The sequence below is a fragment of the Amblyomma maculatum genome, chromosome 10, assembly GCF_055883805.1.
Source record: "Amblyomma maculatum isolate TAMU_Amacu chromosome 10, ASM5588380v1, whole genome shotgun sequence".
Lineage (NCBI taxonomy): Eukaryota > Metazoa > Arthropoda > Arachnida > Ixodida > Ixodidae > Amblyomma > Amblyomma maculatum.
In genome coordinates this window covers 144,290,773-144,317,604 of record NC_139353.1, presented here as the reverse complement: position 1 = coordinate 144,317,604, position 26,832 = coordinate 144,290,773, and the positions used below count along the sequence as shown (strand labels likewise).

Sequence of the window (26,832 nt, the reverse complement as noted above, 5' to 3'; positions counted from 1 at the left end):
TCTTAGTTTTTTAAAAGAAGCAGACGTTCTGAATAAACTGTAAACTTAAACGAACCTTCTTCCCCTTTTCAAATAAGAACAGATTTTAACCTTGCTCTTGGCGCATGATAGCCTCAGTTGCTTATGCGCCATAAAACCCCAATACAATACAATACAATACAATGCTCCCTTATCTCCTGTATCTTGGGATCATTGGCTTGCTCCATAGCTAAGTCCTCTCGGGTTCCACTTAAAAGTCTCGTGAGATTACGAGACTCTGGTGGCAAGAGGTTACTCTCAAGAACGTCCTCATTCTGCGTCTCATCAAGCCCACTTTCAAGTTGACTTATCTGAGATGCCTCGCTCTCAAAGTTTTCTGACCCGCTATCTTCCGCATCGACCACTGTTTTAACTGCCGTTTCCTCCGCTGTGGATTTTTCTGGAATGAGCAGTGTAGCTAGTTCTCGCGCCTTTGAACGTGTTAAGGCTTGCACAACTCTGTCTCCTAAAAGGATGCCCCTCTTTCGCAGTAGCATGTCCGATTTGTTGGAAAACAAATACGGATAGCACTTAAGAAGCTTTCCTGAAACGGCAGCCTCTGTTGTTAACTCGCCGAAAGGGCCCTTGATGACCACGTTCGCGACTGGCAAGCACACACTCTGTTCCTCCACTATCTGGCAGATCCATGCACACTGTCCTGTATAGTCTGAAGGCGACACATACGCCGGATGCACAACATCCATCGTTGCGGCCGAATCGCGCAGTACCTTGCAAGGCTTCCCGTTGACTACTAGGTCATGCATGTAGGGTTCCAACAGCTTCATGTTTTCATCGCAGTCACCGACATACGAGAAAGCAATCTTTTCTTTCCGGCAGTTGACGGCAATGTGACCCTGCTCATTACACCTAAAGCATGTGAGCAGCTTCCTAGACTCAAGCTTGTTCTTTGTGTTCTGTGCGTTGGTCACTTCCCCACTTTTCTCACTGCCGTCCTTTCTAGGGAGTTTGCCTGAAGAAGCCTTCCTTTCTTCGTTGCCAACTCTAGCAAAGTGCCTTTCCTGACGGTTACTCACACTCAACTTGGGATTGCGGGGCCTATTCACTGCTGGATTGCTGAATTGTCGGCGCGAAGCATACTCCTCAATGAGTTCGGCAGCTTCCGTTGCCGACTTAATGTCGCCTCGGTCCTGTAACCAATTTTTCTTTTTCTGGGAGGCAGCTATAAAACTGCTCCAAAAGAATTCGCTCGACTACAGCGTCCCTATCACTGTAGGAATCTGTGCTCTTTAGCCACTCACCCAAATTGACTCTTAAATTGTACAGGAATTCACGGTAACTCTCGTCCCTGGACTTAGTAGCGTTCCGAAAACTTTGTCTGAACGCCTCGGCGTAAGCCTATACTTTATCAGAAGGCAAGCTTTAACCTTCTCGTAGTTGTCCGCGTCCTCCTTGCTTAGCCGCGCGACAACCTCCGCTGCCTCGCAGGGCAGAACCGTCAATAATCTCTGAGACCAAGTGTCTCGCTGGAAGGACAGTTTTTCGCAGGTTCGCTCAAAGTTAGCCAGATACAGACCGATATCCCCTGATATCACATATGGCTGCATGTACTTTGACATTTTGAAATTTGCCTCCTTGTTGAGAAGAGGTACCGCTAGCTGGGGACAATTGCCCGACCTCTTGCTCAACTCTACTTCTAATTTCCGGAGCTCAATTTCTAGCTCCAGCCTTTTTGCTTCTCTCTCAATTTTACGCTCACGCCTCTTTTTCTCTTTTTCCCACTCTTTCTGCTGTCTGAGTTGCTCCTCCTTTTTTTGTCCGATGAGGTTCCATGCTTCACTGAGCTCCTCATCATCGGTTCCCAAATCAGTGATTGCGTTTAAAATGAACGGTTTTCGTGCCAAACCACTTGTATCAATTCCCAATTCCTCACACAATAGCAACAATTCCGGTTTCTGCAGCTTTTGTAGGTCCATGATCGCTCCGGTGTCAGCTACTTCCAAAACAACTGTGCAAACTACCAAACCTAAAGGCGTTTCAACACTCTTTACCGGTTCTAAAATCTAACCCTGTTCTAGAACCTGGTCCACATCAGAAGAAAAGCCAAGCACTCACCCACACATGCGATTGATGTTCCGAGCTGCTCTCTTGTTGGCCGCTTGCTGCTCCTGCTTGTTGCTTGAGATGCCACCTCCGATCACAAGATGTTGTGGCTTGTAGTTTCAGATCCACCTCCGATCACCAGGTGTTGTGGCTTGTAGATTCTGATCCCACCTCCAATCACCAGATGTTGTGGCTTGTAGATTCAGATCCCAACGCTGGTCACCAGTTGTCGTGACGCTGGGACTAAGTCGACCCGGCCTTCACTTGGTAGCGTGCAGAGACTCCGGGTTGAATAAGGATTGAATCTTCGAAGTTGGTAAAATATATACAAACAGGTTTAATGGCACTTTGAGAAAACTTATTTACATGAAAAAAGGGTATATCAGCAAAATGGCAAGCGTTAAGAGTCCATAGCGAGAAGCGTCTGGATGAGCCGTTTACCCAGGGCTCAGAGCCTCATTTCGTGCTCTGCAACGTCCTTAAAACCCCCCTATGTCCAGCCCCTCTCTGAAGATGCTGACCAACCAGTTCCAGGGCACGCCCCTCAGATATCGGCATCCAATCGAACACATCACTGCACTGATGGTCTGATGCACTGACTGGTCCGGTATTGTTTCTTTGGGCGTGGTCACTTGTTGGCGGGTAGAGCTTGGGAACGGCAAGGAGGTACATTTCTATTCTTCTGCAAAGATCCGGCTGCGGCGCATCCTCCTCCTCCTCTTCCTCTTCGTCGCCACTGTTGTGCGCGTCTACACACTCGGCCACGATCTGGTCGATAGTCATCATCTCGGAGGTGGCAACGGCATCATCTACAGACACGTAATCGTTGTACACGATCCCGTTCGCGCCAACCGCTTCCATGGCCGTGTCCAGTTCACAGTCCTCGGGGTTCCGGGGTTGTCCACGGTTCCTGGTTCTGCTGCGCTGTCTGCGTCGCCGAAGCACTTCGCAAAGCAATTCCTGACCGTTGTGGCGGTGACAGCACTCCATGCCGTGGCCAGATAGTGCATGGCATCCAGGATCGTAATGCCAGTTGGCTGTTGCCCGCGGTCCACAGAGGCCAGGGATCGCTTCACGATGCATTTCCTGTAAAAATGCTTCACGTTTTTGATGATGCCAGCATCTAAGGGTTGAAGGTGGCTGGTCGTGTTGGCCGGAAGGTAAACCACCTTGATGTTCCGCAGCGACGTAGTGTCCTTAGGATGCGCGGAGCAGTTATCTAAAAAAAGGACGACTTTTCTGTCCTGACAGCCCATCTTCGAGTCCATGTACGCGAGGAACTCGTCAAAAATTGCGCACGTCATCCAAGCCTTGCTGTTGTTCTTGTAGTGGCAGGGCAGGTAACGTATATTCTTTAGGCAAAGTGGGTTTCGAAATTTGCCGATGACCCACGGCTTCATCATCTCGGAGCCATCCGAGTTGCAACACAACAAAACGGTGAGACGGTCTTTGCTGCATTTTCTGCCGTGGCAAGCCTCGCCTTTCAAGCTAAGCGTCTTCGAGGGCTGTACTTTGAAAAAGAGGCCCGCTTCATCGGCATTGAAACTGTCCCTAGGTTCGTAGCCGTCAATAATGCGCGCCACGGTCTCTTTCCAGCTGCCTACAGTAGCCACGTCCACGCTTGCGGCCTCCCCATTCACGGTTCGGTAGCAAATTTCGTGCCTTCGTTTAAATCGGTCGATCCAGCCGTTTGACGCACTGAAATCGACGATCCCGAGCTTGTCTGCTATCTCCAGTGCTTTTTCGCGCAAAATGGTGCCATCAAAATTAACACCTGCAGCTCTGGCTTGCTTGAACCATTTGTACACCGCCTCGTCAAGCTGCATGTGCTCCGCACCGCGGGCTTGCTTGCTTTTGATGTCAAAGGACCGGGCATTTGCTTCGATTTCGTTTCTTTTCGAAACAATAGAGTTGAGGGTGGATGGCGTAAGTCCCAGTTCCTTAGCGATGCACACCCGCTTCCGCGTTGGGTTTGCATCCACAGTGCGGAGAATATTCAGTTTATCCTCCAAGGATAGCGCTTTGCTCTTTCTTGATGCCATCTTGCTCTATTTACGTGCTGAACGGTTGGCACGCGCCAGGTGGGCGATTGAGTGCGCTGGACGCGTGTGCACACGACCGCGGAACGAATTCACAGTAGGAAAATACACGCGGAAAGAGTCCTAAGCTCGGCAATCGTGAAGTCAGTCGCACACACACCAACCACACAAAGGATGGAGCATGGAGTAATGAAAGACAGCAAGACGCAAAAAAAAAAACGCAACTACTGACGCAGCCTGCCCAAGCGTCACTAGTGCCCTCTGTAGACACGCCAGCAACGCTAGGCCAAGCCAGGCCAAGTCAATTCGCCGAAAAAGTAAACATGGCCGTCGCTGCTTGTTTTTCGGGTTGGCTTGGGGTGCGAGTTCACAACGTATCATGCGGGAATGTGTCCCAAGCTATGACGTAACAGCGGGGTTTCTAATACATGGAAGTCTATGAGAGTCATGCTGGGACTCTACCACAAGGACGTAGCAGCCGGGAAAACGCAGCACCCGGGAACGCAACAGCGGGGTTCTACTGTACTAAGTCGAATAGGCGCAAACTACTCTTCTCTGCGTCTGCTTTCGGCGGTGAGTTGATCATTTAGCAATCCAAATTTCTTGGAGCTGACAATGGACTTAAAAAATGACGGGGCTGCATTCATCCTGCAGCGAATCACTGGCTGCTGCTCAGCAGCTGTTGAGAATGAGATATGCACTGCGCAGGAAAACCAGGGGCTGTGAAAAGTGCGAAGAACAATTCGAACAGTGCCCTAGGCATGTCAATCAAAGGCGAAACTTCGAGAAGGAAGGAAAATAACCACTGGCATAGTTTACCGGGCAGACCTGTCCACCGGTTCATACTCGATATGTTTGAAGGAGATAGACAAAATACTCTACACCGCATGAGGAAGGAGGAGATACGAACTTCTAGCCAGTCGCAGACAGAGAAAGCATGAGGCATATACGGCATATTGGCAACAGAACAATGTAATTCAAGTAACAGGAAAACGCTATCACACAGAAGCATAAATTACGAGGGGGTCGGAGGGGTCCTGACCCTCGTTCGCTTCACTGAGGGGTGTGGGATGGGGGGACATATAGCATGCAACTCTGGGACTGCGCGGCAGTTTCAGATTGGCATGTACGTGTAGTGTCATTTGGGAGACGCCGCGTAAAAAAGCCGTTGTTTGGACACGGTGCCCCAGGTGCCACCGATGATTTTTCGCAAACGCTGCCTCAGTAGTGCCTAAAATCGTTTTTTTTTTGTTTTCAATTTCTATTGGTTATAGACCATCTTAGTTTCGATGCCTGGGCGCAGCCATCTTTATTTTACGGTGGCGCCCCGTATGAGCCAAACGGGGAAAATCCGCGCTGATTCCACCCGATGCCATCTTGGGCTGTGCGTGCGCCGTTGGTGCTGTGGTAGCGGGAGTGTCCAAAGGCTACTGCACGCTGCTTGTGGAAGCTTTTCGGCATCGTGGCCCTATTTTGTGTTTTGTTTGAGTGCGACATCAAACCATACCATCCGTTTTGCATGGCGGAAGCTGTTAGTTGTCCCCAGCAGTCGGCCACAGGGACTGCGAAGAACTGTGCTCCGCCTCCGTAGACCGAACTTTCATTATGATGAGAGTCACAGTTAACTACGACGATTTCTCTGTTTTCAGTTAAATTTTGAATTCTAGTGGTATCTGTAGACACATACGCACAGCGAATAAACCGTACCGGCAGCTACCGAATGCGGGATTTACTATACGAGAGATGCTTTCCAATTATCGTCGCACTGATTTACTGTCCCATTTCATGTCTTGTATTTTACTTCGACAGTGCCTATTCGATATTTTGCTGCCTTTCCATTAAAGGTTTTGAGGCTTGAATAAACAACTGTCTGGTGCATGCCCGTTATTCAGGGGCGCGGCGCTCTCGGGCCGTGCGTGGACTTCGCCTACGCACAGAGCTGCGGTAAATGACCGAAAACGAAGGAGACTCCGCTCCCTCGCGTGGAGCGCACGTGCATCTGCAGCACACAGCGGCGAAATAAGGTTGTTGGCGGTGGTCTATGATACATGGCGTCTAGGCCGGGGAATTCTCAAAACTGCATTCTAACTGCAGTTACTTTGTATGCGGGTACATATTAATGAGGTTTTACTATGATAGGTTGGGATGCTTTATTTACGCAGTCGTGCAAGTCAGGACATTTTGTCGAGACATGACACAGACATGCTTAGATATTCTAAGAAGCTCAGAAGATTGGTTGAAGCCCCACAAAAGCCAAGATGAACAAAGGGTTTTGGCTAAGTCGCAGTCTGATTCCAATCAGTAGAATTGTCTTTGGGCAAAGACTGGTCCACCTGTTTAAGTATTGGTGACCAGGTTCAGGCTGTTTTCTACCCCAAATTCGGTTTGCTATAAACCCAAGTAAATGTACTTACTCTTCATGGCTAGAGTTGACGCGCAAATGGCTGGAGGAGTTGTTTGTCGCTTTTGTTCTTTTACATGCCCTATCAAGACTCTTCCATTTTCAGCCTGCAATGGGCTCACATTGAAGTCGAACTTCTTGTTTACTGCGTTGGCAAGGGCTTGCCACAATGCCATTTTCGTCCTAAAATATAGAGGAAAAAAAATATATATATATATTGTTACGCGTGACAATAGGATACAATATATATATATTTCATTTAATGCAATAATGGCTAAGCAATAGGAATTTCTCAAGATGTCTGTAGTCCAATAGAGACTGCTGAAAGCATTTAGGGGCTTCTGGACTGATGTGATGAACTCTATTGTGGACTCTCAAGGAGCAAGAAAAATGATCTTGCTGCCATTTCATTACTTTAAAGGTCCAAATAGGCATTATATAAGAAAGGAACCATCACCATAAAAATCTTCAGATCTACTAACAAGTTAATACCAGATATTCAAACCAAGCCAAATGCACCAGTACTTTGCTCTCAAGTAGTGGAGGGAATTGCTCAAATCATGGTCAGTAAGCTTAGCTAACCGCTCAGTATTTTGGAAGACATACAGAACCCCATACTACTGTTTACTTACCGGAAGCCACCTGTTTTTCCAAGAAGGGTGTAGAAAATGAGAGATACATGTGTTTTAGAAAACGCTACACATAAGGGGCACCAGATGGGCGCAGGAAGAAGAAAACGAGAACACAAAATGGCTTCCAGGAATTATGGTCTGCACTTCGAACGCGCAAACGAAACCCGAGCCGAAGCTGCAGATGGCCCGCTCTTGCCCCGCGAAGACCAGTGATTTGTGACATCTGATGTGACCTGAGCATGCCAAAGCCACAGCAGACAGCCCTCTCCCTCTCCCCCTTTTCTCCTTTCATGTTTCTCTCCTCTCCGGTGTCGTCCCACTCTTGTAAAATAAACCTAGTCCCGTAACCGTTACCCAATGTGTGTGCGTCGTTCTTTTGAGGCTCCTGCATTCGCGGCCCTGCCGTCCAAACGAGTCACGCACAGTAAAAGAGAATCGGGGTGCGACCTTGCTAGCTTCGTTTCGTGGTGCTAGCTGTACAGTGAAACTTTTGACTAACCTAACAAAGAAAAACTAGGAACTCTACAAAGGGCTTTTTTCTGTTTGTAATCAAATATCAGGAACTGTGCTTTGCTGTCAGGCCACAGTTCACAGGTGTCAATATTCGGCACAACCTGTGCCACTTCTGGGTGTCTATGTGTCACACTTGTGGGATTCGGGCTTGCCGCGGCTGCCCTTTGCGCGGCCGCCGCCCTCTTCCCTGTTCTCCTCTTTCCCTTTCTCCCGTCTTAGGCGGCGGAGAGATGTCCGACGACTTGTCACTGTCGTTCGGCCTCAGCTACGCCCCTGCGTCCCGATGGCTTATCTCATTGGTGCCTTTTGGCGGGAACACGGCGCCGCTTTGACGGCCGCGCTCGCGTGACCGTCTGAGCGGGGCCTAAGAAGAGAGACACCTCTGAGACATCGCTAGGTGCGTACACTACTGTTCTTGTCTGCTGGCCTTTGTCCGCGGATGAACGCCTCTTGGGATCATCCGGCACAATCACACATTTTTCATAAAGGAAAGGTTAATAGCACTATGCACCAACTAGCCCAGCAATCAGTTTTAATTAACGCTACATTTCCACTAAGCACAGTGTGAGGCTCTCTCCTGAAAACCTTGGTGCAGAGTTTTCTTTCCCAGTATACACTTCCAAATTTGTATGAGAAGACACTCACGCACAAAAGTACGAATATTTTATGCCCCTATTTTTTAAGCTTCATTGGGCAGTACTGCTTGAGGGAGCTTCGGCCTTTGAATGGTATGATCTGTTCGTCATTCAACAAATGCTCTTCAAGAGGTATCAATGACTGCTGTTTATTGATATCATCAATCAGAGGGCGAACTTTTGCTGCTGATCTCGTCCTAGGTCATTTTTTGTGCCTAGTGTGGCATTGTCGACAAAGTGGATATGATGCTTGAGTTTTTTGAAGCGAGCTAGAGGAAAAGTATCAGCTACCTGACTGACCCTAGTCGCTGCACTCCAGTAGCGTCTTGTGTTTTTCATTTGAATGATGGACATCCACATGGCAGTTCCAATAAACATTTCAATTTCTTCTGTAGTTGTGCAAAGATAGCATGGACAAATTACTTTGTCTGCTATTAGGGACATCAATGAACTTGGGAATAGGAACTTGAAGTACTGCAGTGGTGTTGAAAGCTCTGAAAATCCTTCTGAAAGCTCACTTTTTTTCAGTGAATTGGACTTCATGCGGATCCCTCATCAGGTTCGCTTTTCTCCAAATGACTCTCTTATTAGCTGTACTAGACAATTGCTCGTGAACAGTCGGTCGGATTTAGTTGGCCAACTTTACCAGCGAGTTCTTGCTGACCAGCGGTGAGTGCTTGGATGGCGCTTGTGATGGAGGAGTCGGTAGGCATCATAGATTAGATGCATCGAGCGTAGAGGGCTTTGTAGCTGTGTGCACGGATGTATTCCTGAAGTTTAGCTGGCGTGATGTGTTGCGGGTCATTGCCGTTTGGGGCAGCGACATAAGTGGTAGCCCCGGTTGTCTAACTTGACCAATGGGATCTGGCGGAGCTGGTCTGCCAGTGGGGCGCAAGGATTGCTGGCAATGGCCGTTTGGTGCGGTGGTGAATACGGCGCACAGCTTGAGAGGAAGTGAGACCGCTGCAGTTGCAAGCGGTAGCGATGCCACAAGCAAGAGTGCGATGCAAGGTGGGACGAGGTTCAAGCCGTCACGAGGTCGGAAGATCACTGTATAGTCGGCTTCTAGAACCATTGCCTTCCCACCAAAAAAAAGATCTAAACCGGATAACACATACACACAGGGACACTTTACACCAAACAGATTTCTCCCTTGAAACAGAAGTCTAGTTAGGTGGGCCACGAGCACACGCACCTTCCCCCCTCCCAGCTGGAAACAAAAACAAGTAAAGGTCCCCCCTTGGGTACAGTCAGCATTCTGTGCCAATGCCTTGCAGGACAGCTCTTCGAATCACAGGAAGGAAAAGAAACGGGAGCGAGGTTGTGCTTGACGTTACACCAAGTCTGCTGTCATGTCATCACCGAGCCACAGCTATGGGAGCGATTATTATTTATGTGGCTTTTTACAAGAAGAACCCAACTGAAAACTAACACAAAAATAGACTAGTTGGCTGTCTCTGCAGCCTGGTTCAGTATTCTAATGCGAGAGCAAGCTGCTTGCCAGTCCACAGATTCTGTGTTATATGTGCAGTTCGTTATTCCCTATCACATACCACACATTTCTTACCACATCAATGAAATTCTTTCTGTGTCGTGTGACCTTAAAATGTTAATTTAGTTAACTTGTATTTCAGAATATAGGAAAAGACTTTAAGGATCAAACCTTTAGTTGAAACAAGTTTGAGAAGCTGTTTCTGGAGCTTTAAGTTCAGCTTTAAGTGGAGCACTTCTCTTTTTTTAATTTTTCGATTTCTTCCACTCTGCGGGGGCATTCAGCATACTGAACTGGGCTTTCCACCAGGTCATCTCCTGCTACTTGCTTTGCCAGGGTACGCAGCTTTTTGACACTGAACCTGCAATACAGTTTTCAAGAAAATGTCAAAACATGTTTATCCACATTTTTCTTTGGAATCCAGAAAAATGAATTTAAGAAAACTTCCATAATGCAGCAGGTAGCACATGTCATTATTAACCTGTGAAGCATACATTTCATTACCGAATTCGCTTTTCGATTTCTTAATTGCGCATACTGACTTTTCTTTTCTTGTCTGCTGGCCATGAAAGAAAACATAAAAAATTGTTATTTACTCTGGCTCTTTCAGTGTAATTACAGCACTGCACCACAAAAATGCAATGGAGCCCTTAATTGGAGATATCATCCACAATGTCGTAAAAGCCGATAAAAAAGGACAGATTATAAAAATATGCTGGGTCCCCAGCTACGTGGGGATCAGGGGGAATGAAAAAGCGGGCGAGTGTGCATCACGCACACATAACACTGAAATAAATCACGCCAACATAACCCGTAAAGATTGCACAAAATTTATGATGATTAAACTAAGCTAAATGGCAGGCTTCATGGGATAGTGAAACAAATAACAAGCTACACTTAGTAAAGCCTATTTTTCAAGAATGGAAGTTATCGAGTCATAAAGAGCGCTTTTTTGAAGTGATCCTGTGTCGCTTCCGCATTGGACATACACATCTCACACACAACTTCATACTCCTCGGACAAGAAAAACCTACATGTGAGACATGCAATGAACAACTGACAGTAAGCCACATTTTAATATCATGCACAAAATATGAGGAAATCAGGGGGAAACATTTTATCATTTTATGTGTTTCTTTAATAAACACATTCCATTTCATCAAAGTCTTTTGCTAGGAGAGAATGCCATTGTCGAAATTTCTTCTATTTTTGATTTTTTAAAAGAAGTAAAGCTAATAAACAAACTATGAGTTAATTTTAACAAGAACTGCTTTACCCGGAGTTTGGCGCATGATGGCCTTAGTTGCCTATGTGCCATAAAACCGAACACAACACAAAACATCATCTTTTTTTTTTTTTTTGTTCAGCACCTTACCACGGTGTCGATCGCCTGAAATTAGCTCATTCATTTCTTTAGATTCTGCAGGCAGAAGAACTGGCTTGCAGGGGCACATTCGCTCAATTTTCTGTACACTGCTCACAAAAATAAATAAAAGCACTCGAACATTTGAGGGCCACTTCTGTTCCGACTGAGTATATTGACAGTGGTAAACAGACCTATATACTTATGCATAAATGTATTGACTCAATACATCGAAAATATAGCCGAAAAAGCAGTTGGCGACTCAGCGGCGCCACCGCTGCCTCATCTATCAACCGCGTGCAGTGGATAAATGCCTTATTTGTGCTAGTCCACAAGTTTCTTTGCAAAGGTATTTTATGTGATCACTCAGCGACCTCAGAGCCAATTGTAACTTTTCTTTGTTCCTTCAGTATTTTATGAGGTACCCATTGTTTAGACCTCTGACAAAGTTCAATGCCTTATGCTAGTGCCTAATAAGAAACGCATAGGCTGCAAATGCGGGGTCCACCTGTGATTCGTTGGCATCAGTGCAGACATTAAAAGGCGGAAAGATGTTTGCTGGAAGGTCTTTCAGAGGCGAGACTTTTTTAAGAACTTTTTTATTCAACATATAAACCATACATCATAAGCTGTTGGGCCCATAGTCATACAAAGTTGGCAGCACAGAACAGACCAGTAATGTAAAATTAAGAAAACACCGCTTGTGTCTGCAGCATTTTATCAAGAAAAAAATCGCCTCATACCCGGCCTGATGACAGGGCCATCTGGCACATGCCTGAGAAGAACAGAGTGAAGCTGTTCGTTGTATCCAATGTCGTATAGCATGACCTGGAGCGACGCCACAAACCGACTGACGGACGTAGCTGCCTGGTCATGCAAGAGTTTTTCCACAACCTGTACAGGTACCCAATAGGTCCTGATCTCACCAATTCTGACGTACCGCCACTGGAGGAACTCGAGATGGGAAGGGTGCAGGTTGTGGTGACTGGGCCAAAGGCGCGGTTCATGGTGGTGTCAGAGCTCTGCAGTCTCACGCCTGAGGACTAGTCCATGAAAATCATCCCCAAGGATGTCAAACTGATGCAAGTACTCCTCTGTTAAGGCCCACTGGCTGGCCAGCAGGTCCAGGATGTACTTGACCATGAAGGAGTGTTGCTAGGTGTTGCCATCTGCTGTAAGATACGACCCACACCCAATGCAATAGGGTTCATAGAACACCTTGCAGCCGTGAACCTGCACAGGTAGACAACCGTAGTCAGCTAGCGCAGGCGACAGTTCCCAGGCGACAGTTCAGAAAGGTCAGCATAAACAAGGAGGATGATGACATATGCCTAGAAATTCACGGGGCCAGGGGAGGCCTTTCAGGCCATCTAGTCTGACTCGTGGCCATAGACAGCCTCCAGCCAATTGAGAAAGCAGCACCAGGATTTCCCCGTGCATCTGTGGAAAATGTGAAACCAGCGCTCAAAGATGATGCGAGAGGCCCCCTCCTGGAAGAACATGCTATTGCGTACCCTGACATAATACAAATATACATTTATTACATTACAAATACTAATATGATACTAGTGAATAAGTATTTAAATTGACACTTGTGGTATACTAGATAAATATATTTCGTCTAGTACTATGTGTTCTATTGATTTTAAGGCATTAATAGCACCTGAAATAAGATCTCGTGCAATAGATATATCTGCCAGACTCATGCTCTTCAAGTGTGAAATTCCCCTGAATGAAAAGGCATTTACATAGAGTTGCTTCATTTCCTTAGACCAATGCTTTTTGCATTTTGAAAAGTGACCAGAGCCTGATTTTGGGCTTTGACCACTTCAAAATTGTGTTTCTTCATATTCTCCCCAAGTCTTTCGCATACTTTTTGCAACGGCTTGTTAACTTTAAACATTTTTTTATACCATGGCTGTATATCCATGACGTGTTTTACCTGGCTGCTTTGGTGTCTGTGTAAACATTTTTTTTTATACCATGGGTGTATATGCATGACGCATTCTACCTGGCTGCTTTGGTGTCTGTGGTGCAGAGGTTGGCATCGTCTTGGGCACCATGCTGTCTGAAAGGCCATTGCGACTAGGTTGAGCTAACAAAATAATGGGTATTTTAGCTTCACAGCCAATTTTTAGTTGCAGATAGAGAAAGGGCTTCTTTGCCTTGCTATCAGAGGAAAATCTATGTTGGCAAGCTACAATTTCTTGTCATTCAAAGAGGTCAGCAGCATGTGGGTCTGGGGCTCTGCAGTTTGTAGGGATAAATATATATTTGTGGTCACAAATTTGTAGGGATAAATATATATTTGTGGTCACATTAAGAAGGTCAGCAATCTCCATATACACAATATAAATTGGTCAGTGGGCCATAACAAACAATTGCTCATGAAGGCAACAGGGCAGAGCTCTTTTGCTACACCGGCCCTTTAACCCTTTCTGGTTCGAAACTTTTACCCTCTTTCCGGCTGTCCTGGTCTGAAACTATTTTGCCAGTTTGTTGTGCCACAAAGAAAAATAAACTACGGAAGAAAAACTCACCAAATATTTATTTTATCTCTTACATTCTGCAGGCAACTCCTCTACCGATACTTGAGCAGCGTGTGATACCGCTCAAAGCATTCTCTTGGGTTCAGGGCAGGGTTGTTACGGCAGGTTTTGCAGAAAAACTGTTTCCCTCCTGCTTGCTTTTGTTTTTCGATCGCTACAAATAGCACAGTCCTTGCTTTTTCGGCCTGGGAGCTTGTAGATGACATGGCTCCTTCCATCTAGCTTTTCCTTGCACTCTTTTCGTGCAGATGGGCCCCACTTTTGGCTCTAGCCCTCACATCACCCACTAGTTGTTGGATGAAGTTGCGGCAGTACTGCAGGTGTTGCTGTTCTTTCTCACCATGATTCTGCAGCTGTATGCACCTCAAAATAAAGCTATTCACAATGGAAACCTCTAGAAGCCAGAAAAAAAGTTTTCGCCACCATTTCATTGTCTTTCGACAAATTGTGTAGCTTGCACAGTAATGATCCGCACGGTCAACTTATGTCCTTTTGTGTTCTGTATAGTCACATATGACCACTGGTTTTTTCATCACTTTCTTCCTGCTTGTGTCCTTGTCACTTCTTTTAGACATGCACTGTGGGCAGAACTAAGCATCATCACTTGACGCTTGTTCTCGCCAAGCAAGCACCATGTAGGAGTCTCCTTTTCTGTAAGCTGCTACTTCTCCCTTTTTTGGCTTTTTCTTGACCTGCTGCATTTGCTTGCGACTTGGCATCACGGTATCAGTCAATAGTACTCTCTGTAGAAGTAACTTCTCAGCAAGCATTGGCAAAGTGTAATAAATATTTGTCTGTGTGGAGGTGGTAGCAACTCCCCGGCGTAGCTTGCTGCACTTTCTGGAGCAGGTGGAAAACAATCCGGTGGGTGAAGGGGGGCTCAGGGCAGCTGAGACTGTAAGTTGTTGTGCTGCCATAGTAGGCTCAATTGCCGAAATGTGCCCCATTTGGCAGTCTTGTGCTAGTAGAGAAAAAAACCCTAGCTTGGCTATTGAATAATCTCTACAGTACAATTCCCACTGCAATTTATATTCTTATGCACCTTCACTGCTGAATGCTGTATGCAACACCGAGTCATTTCAGCAATTTAGACAACTGTGCGGATGACTACTTGCAGGCTATCTTCATAACGATTGCTGATCAACCCACATTTGCTTTCCCACACACGTACAGCATCATCCTCTTGCGGTGGTGGACCACACATACCATTTCCGGTACATAAAGTTAGGCAGTTTGGTCAGATGCCATGATGCCAGTGTTCGGCCGATACAAGCTACATACATTGATTGAAAATGGGACCTTCAGCTCTTCCATGGCATTGATAGAGGGCGTCAATGTTCTGCCAATTTTTTGTGTGATCAAGCATTCTCCCTGTCACCAAGTTTGCAGAAGCCATTTGCCAGTGGTCACCCTGGAAGCCGTGAAGCGGTATTTACAATCTTTCGAAGAAAGGTTTGTTGAGAAGGTTTTGGGAGGCTGAAGGCACTTTCGCTTCCTAATGAAGAGAACGGTGTACCAACTGACGAAGGCTAAACTGGCTATTCGAGCTGCCTTTGTGCTTCACAATATATGGAGGCAATGAAAGGCAGTGTAGAGCCGCACTTTGAAAGTGAGGCACAATCAGGGTTTGTATAAAATGTATCGGGAACGTTTTTTGGAAAACAGATTTGTTAGAGATATTGCTACAATGCTTCAAAAGTCTTCAAAGTATATCCCTTGAGCGTCGACACACATTTTCGAACGGCTTTTTCTGACTCTAAGGCTCCCCAGTAGACTGATTTCGAAAGGTCCTTAAAGGCTGCCGTGCAAGCATATTGACGGCGCTTAATTTCCCATGGCCGTGTGTAGCATCGCCACGGCCGCCAGCGGCGCGCCAAGGAACAGAAGCCATGCCGGTCAGCAAGAGAGCAAAACCTCGGTTTATTTGCGAAGTAGGCTCGCCTTTTTATAGGCATGTGTCACGTGAGAAAGGGAAAGGGAAAAAGGAGGGAGCGGCGATAGCGGCCACAGCGCCAAACGCTGATGCGTGCGTAACGGAAAAACTGCTGAACAGAATATGCCACACTTCTTTCTCCTTAAAATTGGAAACGCTGCACCGGTCTGCGTTACCTCGTAGAACGCCTAAGGGCTTGTTCGGGGCTTCTTGCGGCTTCCTCTGTCTGTGCTGGTTCGGTCGTAGGCTGACCTGGAGAAGCGACGCCGGGAAACTGTTTCAGAGAGTTTGAGCCGCTGGGAATGCAAGTCGTAGGAGTAGTATGGTCTGCAGTCGGTGAGCTAACTGGGGGGTCTTGCTTGCCCACATGACTTTCGAGCTGGTGATCATCCGATGTACAGCTGCGTGGCAGGCGAACTTGATCTGCATGTCGTCGGGCCAGGCCCATTGGGATTGACACTGTGGCCATCCTGGAACCGGACACCGTCGTGAGCCGTCCCGATATCCACTTGTCCCCGCTACCATAGCCCCACACGTAAACATTTGACTCTGGCAGTGGTGTCCAGGCATCTTGCGGTGGCTCTGCAAGCATAGAAGGAAAACACGAGTCCAGCCAGGATCATAATTGGTAACCCAAAAGCATCTCCGCGGGGGATTTTCCACTTTTCTGCGGAGTCCTGCGGTAGTTGAACAACAGTTGTACTAGATTGTCCTCCAACTTCGCTTCTTTCATTTTGCAAAGCCCGTCCTTCACCGTTCTCACAGCTCTTTCTGCGGCTCCATTGGACTGAGGGTGGTAGGGGACGCACCGTAGATGCACTATATTATTTTTTTTGCAACTGCAACGGGCAACTGCTTTTATAGCCGACGATCCTTGGTGCGTCACATGCAGAAGACGCAACACCCTTGTACGAGCTTCTTTGGGTATTACCACACGATTTGTTCCAGTACACTAGCTCATGCGCCACTGACAATTCCAGCTTCCGGTCAAAGAATGGCAGTATGAAATGGTTTAATGAGTTTGCGGTTCTGGGTCACCCGTTCATAACGTAACATTTAATCTGCCAGCACCTTATCCATCTTTCTCTGGAAAATTGCCGGTGCCGATGCTATTCCGAATGGTAGCCTATTAAAACAGAAAAGCCCTTTATGCATGCTAATGACGTAGACTTTCTTGGCCGCTTTGTCAAGTGGTATTTGGCTGTATGCATCTCTGAGGTCCAGCATGCTGAAACAGTCACCATCACTTAAACGGGCTAACATGTCATCAATAACGGGCAATGAATATTGCTCGGTGGCACAAGCTGGGTTCAAAGTGGCTTTAAAATCGCCGCAGATTCGGACCGTGCCATTTTTCTTTAACACAACTACAATTGGTGTTGCCCATTCGGAATGCTTCACTGGCAACAGCACGCCAATAGAAACTAGCCTGTCCAACTCCAGTGTCTCCCTATCGCGTAAGGCATAGGGAATGGGCCAGGCCTTACAAAATCTGGGAATGACTCCCTCTTTAAGGTGCAGACTAGCGGGGGTCCCACTGATAAGGCCTAGATCGGTAGAAAAGATGTCCTGGTAGTCTTCGAAAATGCTGTTGATGCGGTGGCTGCTTTTGCGGTCTTCCGGCAAGATGTCTTGGGCTGCTGTCTGCAAGATTGGAGCTCCTGCATTGTTGAGTAGATTAAGCAAGTCACGTCCACAGAGGCTCGGTCCCGCACAATCTAACACAGTTAAAGGGCAGCCCACGGACGCCCCTTGGTAGCGGACGCGTAACTGAAGTTCACCCAGGACAGGGACGCGGCCTATGTAGATGTAGCAGGCCAACTTCATGTTTGATGCTTTCAGACTTGGCTATTGCTTGCGGTACTTCTCATAGAGTTTGCGAGGGATGACTCAAATTGGTGACCCGGTATCTACCTCCACTCTCAATTCGACGCCTCCCCACGAGAATACTCTGCGAACAGGTGGCTCCAGAAAGTTTTTTCTTTCAGACGTCAGTGTCCAAATATGCGACGTCTCTGTTTCATCGCTCGACAAGCCTTCTGCGACAGCCAAAGTGTTGGTTCTCGCCGCCCGTGTCTTGTCTGCATGCAACACACAACTTCAGCACTTCCGCGCAAGATTACGTTTCCGCCTGCACCAGTAACACCGAGACTTGGCCCACAAGCAGGGGTTTTCGTCGTGTTTCTCACTGCCGCATCTACTGCAAGTTTCTGTGATGAAACGCTTCTGTTCAACTCTATCTGGCGTCTTTCCGCATGCCTCTACTTTGGGTAGTGACGTCTCCTCTGTGTTCATCCTTTTTACATCGGTTTCTGCGGCTTCTACTGCCATTGCTATTGCCTCCGTTTCTTGTAGCGTTAAGTCCCTTCTAGACGAGCTGTTTCTGTAGTGCACTCGACCTCACACCACAAGCAATACGATCCCGTAGCATCCGGTCCAGACTGCTTCCAAAGTTGCAGTGATGCGCAATCCGCCGTATTTCCACCAGAAACACCGTGTGCTTTGAGGAAGGATTTCCCCTTTAGAATTAGGGAATAGTCTGCTATGTGCTGCTATGGCATGACATCTAAAATCCAGCACAGCCCAATTCAGGAACAGAGAACAGAAGAGAAGCTTACAAGGGCGGCAGGAAGAAATAGCCATATCCTTACCTGGAAAACTAGCTGTAGTGCAGCAGGTGACAGGGCAACAGAACAGCCACACACAGCAAGAGCACTCGTGCTGTGTGTCTGTACTCTGTTGTCTCGTCCTTTGCTGCACTACACTTTACTTTTCAAAGCAGCGCTCAAACAAGTCCAGGATGCTGCTTTTATCTGGCTAAGCAATATTTGAAATTCAGGCTTGAATAATCACAGGTTAATGAAGGACTGCGAGTGCATATCTCCTGTCGAAAATTATCTAATTCTCCTTGCACATCTTCTGCACGATTTCGAGCAGCTTGTCTTCTCGAGCTTCGCTGCGCTTCAATATTTGAAGCTATTCCTTTGAATTATAAGAGTTTTAGCTCTGTGCCGATCCAGGGAGTATTGCAGTTGGCATTGTTCATCAAGGAGCTGTGGAGGCAGCCTTTTTTTCTCTAGCTTTTGATGTAGCTTGGGATGCTGTAGGCGCTGGTCCAGCTTTACACTCCAATGGGGAGTTGTGCCCCTCTCGGAAATGGAAGCTTTCTGCCAGAGGCGGTACCTGAGACTCGTCTACTCCGCCCTCCACCATGCCGTTGAAGGGCTGCAGAAAGAGCAAAAATAGGTTGCTGTGTTCAAGAAAAGTGCAAGGATAAACCAATATCTGTGAACAACATACGTGCTCCCAATGTGACGGCTTCTACCACTTTACTGACAATAAATCAGTTCAGCGCTTATCCTTTTAATCAGTGTTGTTTGTGACGTTCCCTCTAGAATGATCATAATGCCTCTGGGTTGCACTTTTTCTGCTTAAGCGAGAAGAAACGAGCCAACACACAAAGTTCTGCAAAACTTAATTTATTTTTTTCTCTGCCCGATGGGGAAGGCTGAAGGTGTGATCACCCACTGATTTGTTGGACTAGTTGGTCAGGATCCTGTCGCTCACTCTCGTCAGGCGGGGTGGTGTCCAACTCGACGACGCTGGTTGCGGGCTCGGCGCTTGACTCGGTTGCTTCTTTTTCCTTGGGCGTCTCTGCAGGAGTCGATGTAACAAGTCAGAGCTTTGGTCTTGTCAGACGTGTTGGCTGGCGGTCAGTTTACAATGGCTCTTGGGAGGGCTGGCATCATTGACTCGGCCAGTGCGATCTTGCGTCTTCTTAGCCCGTCTCTGCCCGACTCCACTTGTCTTTTCCTCTGCACTTCAGAGGTGGCCGCGTCGTCCCCCTTGCTAGCATTTGTTTCTACCTCCCGCTGCAGAGCGGTGGTATTGTGTTGTTAGGGATAGCCTCTTGTCAGCCTGTAGTGCGCACCGCAGTTGTCTTCAGCGGCTTGAGTAGTGTTTTGTTTCTTTAAGAATGGAAACGGCACGACTGCTCCTTGCTACTGCCGGCTGGCCGGCCGGCACCGTGCTGCCCTTCAAAGCTCCGCTCCCCACCAACACTGTCGAAAACGCTAACAGGGTCGTACCTAACGAAACCTGGCTGGCCTGGTCACCACTTGTCGGCAGTAGTTCTTGGAAACCCAACGGGCACAACCATGTGCTGAACAAGGTAAAGCGCGTTCAGGTCACGGAGATAGGTTTCAGGCCTTCACATGTTCGTTTTCATTTCATTTATTTCATTTCATTTATTCCATTTCATTTATTAATACTGTCAGCCACTATAAGGGGCTGTAATAGGAGTGGAAAATACAGAATGAAAAAATGAGCAATATAGAACACGATGAAAATCAATAGTCAATCAGAAATTGTCTCTGAATGCACACACAAACAAAACAAAAATGAATTACACAGAAATCGGAACAACAGCCATCCCACACAGCAGCAATAGAACCTCATCACCCTGTGGTAGTGCCATAGATGAAATTTTCTAAATGGCGTACAAATTCAGATAATGATGATGATCGAACAGCAGAATCTGGAAGAGAGTTCCAGTCCTTACAAGTTCGCGGAAAATGAATGGAATGAACCTACTATGATGGCAATGGAATGAACCTACTATGACGATGCCTTGATGTCTCATTAGTTTTGATCTCAAAGTAGTCTGATTTATTAATTTTTAGATAATTATTGATAATGAGGTAAAGAGTTTTTAGTCTTTCATACCTGGTTCTGCTTTCTAACATTGGTAGTTGGGCTTGTTGGCAGAGGTCTGTTGAAGAATGGTTACGGCGGTATTTATTATATATAAACCTTGCAGCGAGCCGCTGAATCCTATCTAGCTTGTGAATGTTAGTTGCTGTGTGAGGATCCCATACTACTTTGGCATATTCGATAATTGGTCTGACTAGGGTTTTGTAAGCCAGGCACTTTACATCCGGGGTAGCACTGTGCATTGTGTGCCGCAGGTACCATAGTGTTTTAAAAGCTTTGGAGGTGACATTTTCAATGTGGGTATTCCATCGTAGGTCTGATGTAAAAGTTAAGCCTAGGTATTTATACTGATCAACTCTTTCGAGCATGTAACCATTTATTTGATAATTGAAATTAAGAACATTCTTTTTCCTAGTTACTGACATGAACACAGACTTTTATAAGTTTAACTCCATCTGCCAGTCGTTACACCAATTGACTATTCTTTGTAGGTTTAAATTTAATCTGATCATCAATCGTATTTACGCTACTGTACATCACGCAGTCGTCAGCAAACAGTCTTATTGGAACATCAATGCTACTTTGCAAATCATTAATGAAGATGAGAAAGAGGAGTGGGCCTAAAACGGTACCCTGCGGCACACGAGAAGCAGCAGGAAGAATGCTAGATTCACAACCTCTAACAAATACATACTGTTCACTAAAGGATATATACGTGGAAAACCACTGTGTGAGTGTTTGATTTCTAAAGACTGCATTAACCTTATATGACAATTTTTGGTGTGAAACTTTATCAAATGCTTTCGCAAAGTCAAGGTATATAATGTCTGTTTGACCACGTGAATTTATTGCTTCTGTGAGGTCATGAACTATTTCTATCAGTTGGGTAGTTGTGGACAGTCCTTTTCGGAAGCCATGCTGGCGATAATACAGGATATCATGCTGGTCGAGGTAGTTGAGCAGGTGTTTAGATATGATATGTTCAAGCAACTTCGAAATTGTACTAGTGAGCGAGATTGGGCGATAATTGCTAACAGAATTATTTCTGCTTTTATGGACTGGTATAACTTTTGCTCTCTTCCAGTCAGTTGGGAAGCATCCGCTAGTAAAAGAAGACTGAAATATATTGGTCAAGTATTTAGATACCCATTCAGCGTACCTATATAAAAACTCGTTAGGGATACGATCTGGACCTTGGCTTTTCTTGATGTCGATATGTAATAGCAGATTTAGAACACCTTGCTCATCAATTTGTAAGTCAGTAATAGGAGGCAGTACACCATTATCACGTATGTAAACAGATGAAAAATATAAATTAAAATCTTCGGCACGTTTATGGGCGTTCTCCTCGGTCTCAGCATGGTGCAGAACCTTTGACGGATTTATATAGCGCCAAAATTTACCAGGTGACTCGCGAAGAAATTTCGTGAGCGTCACATTATAGAATCTGTCTTTTGATTCCTTAAGAAGTCTCTTTAAACCCTGGCTCATGCGGCGAATACAAAGTTTATTTTCGGGGTTTGGGTTGTGTGAGGAAGCCTTACGTTTACGTTTAATTCTTCGTTTGAGATGAAGAATGTCTCTAGTTATCCAGGGACTCGTTTTATTGGTGCTCTTAAATTTCTTAGGAACAAACTGATTAAGGCACCGCTCTGCTAATTACGAAAAGAATTCCCATAGTTGGTCAGTACTAGCATCAGAGTCATACAGCTGCACAAAATCTTCATATGAATAATCGAGGCAGTCAATCACAGCAGCATCATCAGCGTCATGAAAATTAAAGAAATGTTTTTTGGACAAAGTACCTGTGGAATCTGGTGATGCCTTTAAGGATAACAAAACCATACTATGATCGGACAAGCCATCCAAGATCTCACATTTACAGAGAGAGGTTTGTATACGTTCAGAAACAAAAATCAAATCCAGTATAGATTATGTTGTAGTACATATCCTTGTGTAATCAGATACAACTTGAACTAAATTATGACAAAAAGCCAGATCAAGTAACTGCTCACAACTAAGCACTTCTCGTGTTCCAGGTAATTTCGAACACCAGTCAATGCCGGGTAGGTTGAAATCTCCTAATAATAGCATCCTACTATCGTGAGGCAGGTAGGAGTCCATAAATGTTCGCAGATTTACCAAAACGTCTACCGGGGCATTTGGGGCCCTGTAAACGCCCCCGATGAAGACTGTTTGTTTATCTAGTTTTATTTTGACCCATAGCGCTTCTACGCCATTTACATCTGGAAGTACAGAAAAAGCTATGTTGTCCTTGATAATTAATGCAACTCCCCCACCTCTGTCTTCTCGGTCCTTTCTCACTATTTTATAGCTAGGAGGAGTAACTTCAATGTCGAGTATACCCCTATGCAGCCATGTTTCGGTTCATATTCTATGATTATGCTTTCTAATTCGACAATTTTATTTAATATGTTTCTGGCATTAACATTTATGACTGAACCGTTTTGACCCTGTGTTCCTGCGTCAATCGCTACTCCCAGAAGAGGTATGACATTTGTACCTTTGTTTCGTAGTTTCGTCCCAGGCTTAAAGGATTTTGTTCACTTTCATCTTATCGAATACCATCTTAACCTTGGCCCCATTTTTCCTTTCGTCTACAGTGGAATTCCAGAGATTCTTCCGTATATCATGCACTCTTTTAGAATAGTCCTCTGAAATGCTTATTTGCCCTCCTTTAAGCTTGTAGCAATTATTCATAATCTTAGTTTTTTCCCTAAAATCACCAATCCTAAGGATAACTGGGCGATGCTTTCCCGGAGGCAACTTACCAAGACGGTGCATTCTCTCAATGGTACTTAGCGTCTCTCCGAGTTTTACCTCAAAAACTTCGTCGTTTACTTTTCTCAGCAATGGTTCTTCGTTTTCATTTTCTTCTTCCAGTATACCTCTTACAATCAGGTTGTTCCGCCGGGACTGATTTTCCAAGCCATCAAGTTGTTTAGCTAGTGCAGCGATTTCCGCCTGGCAATCACTCACAGTAGTCTCAATATTAGATAGCCTTATTTGGGATTCCTCTAGGACCTCGAGCTTCGCTTCGATGGAATCGAGTCTTGTTTGCATTTTCACTATACCTGCCTCAGACGATGTTTGTTTTTCTTGAATAATAGTAACTGTGGCCAATATTTCTTTTTGAGTTTTGAGAATTTCATTTAGGATAGCTTCTGAAACAGGCCCAGGGTTTTCCTCTACATCCCCTGAAAGCTTCAGCAGCATGCATACCAATGAAAGACAGTCGTTGACATAATCAAGCAGTACTTGTGGACACGGCAGCACAACTAGACAGAGGTAATCGCTACGAAAACCGTATCTTTTTGCACTAACCTGCACAAACAAAGGTACTTGAGGTGACATCATCACGGCAGTGCTGCCGTGTCCACTGGTGAACGTTGGTCGGGGCAGCAGATTTATAGCCGGCAGGCTCCGTGACGTATGTTGGTGGTGTGACGTCACTGTGCTCATCGAAGGTGCGCAGAGGACGTTTTCCACGAGGCAATGATCGTCCATACTTGGTGCATGGCGAGAGGCATCGGCGATAAATCCAGGAAGCCGCCACAGCGTTTCGTTGATCGCAGCTGGGGAATAAGATTGCTGCTGTCCGACGGCCTTTATAACTGTCGGTGTGTCGGAGACTAGGATCAGGAGCGATGCGCAAACCTGCACAAACAAAGGTACTTGAGGTGACATCATCACGGCAGTGCTGCCGTGTCCACTCGAATACTGTTTTCGAATATGTAGTTGGCATGAACTGATTTTACAAAAACCTGAATTTTGAGCCAACAAGACATCTCTTGCAATTAATGTAAATTTGACAGCCAGAGTATGATACTGTATTAAAACTCGACTGGCTGACATCTGCATTAATTACTGATGAATGCCGTTACAATGGATACCTGTTTGGAGTGGCACAATCGATGTCACTACAACCACTGTCTTCTATCAAACTGTGATCACTTGCTGGGAGCCAAAAAAACTATGAATGTCCCAATAGAACTTCCATGGTATGCCCCCAGATCCAGTTTTTGTACCTGTCCTTGTCAGTAGCCTAAAATAGAAGGGAAAAATGACTTCGCAGGTTGTTGCAGTGTTTCCAGATGTGAGCAACCACAAGAATACTTTTTTTGTAGATTTAAAGAAGTCTTAGAGTGATAGTGGAAACAAACTATTGTCACGTGGTGGTGACAAGGTCGATGACACAAATGAAGAGTCAGTGATTGCTCTGAAGAAACTCTTTATTGGGCTGACTTGCGCCCGCAAAAGAACTAAGCAACTCGGCGGCGGCGATAGCAACAAACGTGCTCGTCGATCATCGAACAAAGAATGCCCATCGCACTCGTCAACGCTCAATTTAAAGGCTTCTCAGAACAATCTAGATAATGTCGCAAACTGCTAGTAGCACAACCTGGAACATTGTAGAAACATATGCGCGTAATTGGAATCTTCGAGACAGATCTCGGCGCAGCGTTCGCGACAAAGAAAAGGATAACGTGTCGTATCGCGACAACGAGCATGAACAAACACGGGATACAGAATTGATAAGTGCGCCAGAATAACAATGATAAGGTCGCATGCCACGGCTGTCGAACAGGAACAACTAAAGATTTAAACAGTTTGCGGCATTACTCCCCCCCTTAAAAAACATCGCCTCAATGTTTCAAAATAAACATACATGAATTAACATAAACATTGCAAAGCAAACATGAATAGCCTTTAGCACGCGTAATATGGCTTTAGGTGTACAACATGCACACTTTCTGGACGCACTCGGCGCCGCTGCGATGCTGCCGCGCCGTCGGGAACAACCTCGTAGTTCAGTTGTCCTAGTTGGTGAAGCACCTTGTAGGGGCCGAAGTATCGCCGTAAAAGCTTTTCGCTCAGTCCGCGGCGGCGAATCGGCGTCCAAACCCAGACTTGATCTCCCGGCTTGTACTCAGCATCGCGTCGTCGTAAGTTGTAACTTCGAGCGTCAGTTCATTGCTGATCTTTAATGCGCATTTGGGCGAGTCTTCGGGCCTCCTCTGCACGTTGAAGGTAGGCGGCGACGTCCAGGTTATCCTCATCGGTGAAGTTTGTTACCAGCACCTGAGCTTGTCCTCTCCGGAATTTCGCGATGCCTCTTGTGATGCCGGCACCTCGTTCTAAGAGCAATTGGATATTTCCTTCGACGATGCCTTCAGCGGTTTCGATGTCTGCGCTACCTACACTGACTGCGACGCTTGATCGAGGCGGCACGGTCAATTCTTCGTCGAGGACGTTTAGAGTGACGTGTTGCGTCGAAGTCGTCATAGCAGGTATGGCTTTGTCTGCAGAGAGCTTGATGAGCTTGGATCGGAGGTCGATGTTAGCCCTATGTTCATTTAGGAAGTCCATGCCTAAAATCACGTTTCGGGAGCACTGCTGCAAGACCACAAAGCTGGTAGGGCAAGTATGCGCATTTACGGTTATTCTTGCAGTGCATCATCCAGATGGACTAATCAGGTTGCCACCAGCGGTGCGAATCAGCGGGCCATCCCAAGCGGTGGTAACTTTCCTGAGCTGAAAGGCTAACGGTCCACTGATGACTGAATAGTCAGCTCCGGTGCGACCGTGGACATCAACTTCAAGGTCGCTTATTCGCGTCCTCGCATTGCACGTGGGCCTTGGTGTCCGATCTGGGCTCCGTCGTTTCTTCAGGTCATGGCTGGGGCATACTGTTGTTACTTCGCTGGGCGGCGGTGTCGGCTTGCACTCCGGTCGTGTTGTTGTCAATGTCTTCGTGTGGAGCGGCAGTGAAATGGCTGCGTCGTCGTTAGTGGTCGTCGGCGGCGGAGGATCTTCGTCTTTTCGTCGTTGAGCAACCTCACCTCCAAAGGTTTCTGCCTTTAGTTTCCCCTACGGGGGCTAGGAGACTGTCCTTGCAAGTAACCGCGGCCTGGCAACGCAAATCGGGCATCGGGGAGCGTGACAGACGCCTAGGCGACGAGTGCTCTCCGTTGCGTAGGAAGTCGTTGATTTCCTGTGGTCGCTCGCCAGGATGGGGTCGTGGGGCGTCGACAGCGAAACCACGAAGGCGAGTCCGCCTGTACGGGTTGTGACAGAGGATGTGTCCTGCCTCACCACAATGGAAGCAGAGCGGTCAGTTGTTAGATGTCCTCCAGGCGTCGCATTTCCTGGGGCTTGAAAATCGTTGGTAGACTTGGCGGGCGGGGGCCTTGGGCTGCTTTCGGGGGCAGGATGGTAGCAACAAGGGCTTGAGAGGTCGCGTCGGGGTGCAGGACGACGTAATGCAGCAGCATAGTTCATCGCTGCTGATTCATGCACTGGAGCCGTCGGAGTCGTCGCTTGAGGAACGCCCAGTGCCTGCTAGACTTCTTGACGTACAACGTCCGCGAGTGCCACCACTTGGGGTTGTTGTGATGATGGCAGCAATCGGCGGAGCTCCTTGCATGATCTCCCGGATGAGGTCCCGAAGATTCTCTCCGC

General features: G+C 46.6%; 1 long non-coding RNA gene and 1 pseudogene across 1 annotated transcript in view; one reads left to right on the top strand and one right to left on the bottom strand.

Annotated features, from left to right (window-relative positions):
* LOC146177624 (uncharacterized) overlaps positions 1 to 23,235 on the top strand; it is a 36,984-nt gene extending 13,749 nt beyond the window's left edge. Inside the window, exon 3 of the long non-coding RNA XR_014701054.1 lies at positions 13,952 to 23,235. This is a non-coding gene — a long non-coding RNA (uncharacterized LOC146177624). The remainder of the gene's footprint in view (positions 1 to 13,951) is intronic.
* On the bottom strand, positions 22,837 to 24,060 carry LOC146177623 (uncharacterized; annotated as a pseudogene).
* Between the last annotated feature and the right edge of the window lie 2,772 nt (positions 24,061 to 26,832).